Below are 1,400 nucleotides of genomic sequence, written 5' to 3' on the forward strand. Positions count from 1 at the left end.
AATCGGGAGTCTCCCGCGAAAATCGGGAGGGTTGACAAGTATGCTTCAGAGACAGTACATTATTTCAAAAATAAAAGCGTTTTGTGTAGCAGTAACACCAATGACGTAATCTTGGGTGACTGACATTTATTTGATATTATTAATAATAATTTGCGTTTTTTTTTTACCATTTCAGTGTTATATTTAATGCTTGTAATGTTATGTAAATATAAATTAGATTTATTTATTGAAAAAATTAAAACTATAGGCTTCACTTCCATGTATGATCAAAGTGACAAGGCAGTTCCTTGAACTTGGCATTTTGAATAAATTGCAATTTATGTATAAAACCATTTTTTATTTATTTTGTATCTAGTACCATTGCAAAGACAATCTCTATTTATTCAACATATATAATGAATGTGAGTATTAGGTCAACGTCATGTATTTTGGTGTCTGCAAAAGTAAGTGACAGTACTTCCACCTTTTCTGTAGAATGACCCAGCTACTGTTGCTACGCAAAGCCTACATGCAGTTTCCAATGGTAATGGTGGCACGCTTGCGGAATTTACTTAATTCTATTTACTCAAGGTTCACTTGTGGTTTCGTTCAGGACACAATCAGCTACCTGGGTGAAGGTCCCATGTTGATTTGACCCATTCATCAACCCCAACATGCAACTTTGATGTGTATTCTGTTTAAGGGTCTTCCTCCTTTGCTTGTACTGTTGGGGTTGATGAATGGGTCAAATCAACATGGGACCTTCACCCAGGTANAGGATTTATGAGATTTCATGCAAAATACTCAAATCAAATGCGCCCAATTTACTTTCTCCAACGTGTATTCAAAAGGAGTAGAGGAGGGTGCCCACTCATAAATTAATTGTAACCTTTTCAAGCTGACCCAGCAAAACATACTTTATAGTGCATTGAATTCTGCAAAGACAATACAAACAACTTCTCTCTTTTGCTCACGCAACTGCGTGGCGTTTATTACCAACAACAAAAAGGAAAGGCAATCAGATTGTTGGATAAAACATTGCTCATTAGCATATAGAAATGACACATTACAAATATTGCTGATGATCCCAGTGTTAGGATCTTGAGCATCCCACCCTGAAACGTGCACAGAACATTGTGCATGGCAAATCATGCACTTTACAACTGCACTTCTTGGAGTTGCAAGGGGTCTCACTCTTGCAGCCACACCTGATCATCTCCTAAATGTAATCTGGGACACGTTTGGCATCTTCCGGGTTGGGATCAGTGACCTGTTACGCGTATCTTTTTTCCATCCAAATTCCTCCGGGTTTAGTGCTGGCAGCAGGTTTGCATTGAGATTTCGCCACAACATTGCCTGAAAGTGGGCCCTCTTAACATTCTTAATGAAGGCTTCATTTGTTGGTGGTAGAGCAGCAAGGT

General features: G+C 38.5%; 1 protein-coding gene across 1 annotated transcript in view; it reads right to left on the minus strand.

Annotated features, from left to right (window-relative positions):
* Positions 1–1,400, minus strand: part of p2rx5 (purinergic receptor P2X, ligand-gated ion channel, 5) — a 23,092-nt gene that overhangs the window by 9,481 nt on the left and 12,211 nt on the right. The gene's annotated exons all lie outside the window — the stretch shown is intronic.

The sequence above is a fragment of the Notothenia coriiceps genome, unplaced genomic scaffold (assembly GCF_000735185.1).
Source record: "Notothenia coriiceps isolate Sejong01 unplaced genomic scaffold, NC01 NC01_scaffold00036513, whole genome shotgun sequence".
Taxonomy (NCBI): domain Eukaryota; kingdom Metazoa; phylum Chordata; class Actinopteri; order Perciformes; family Nototheniidae; genus Notothenia; species Notothenia coriiceps.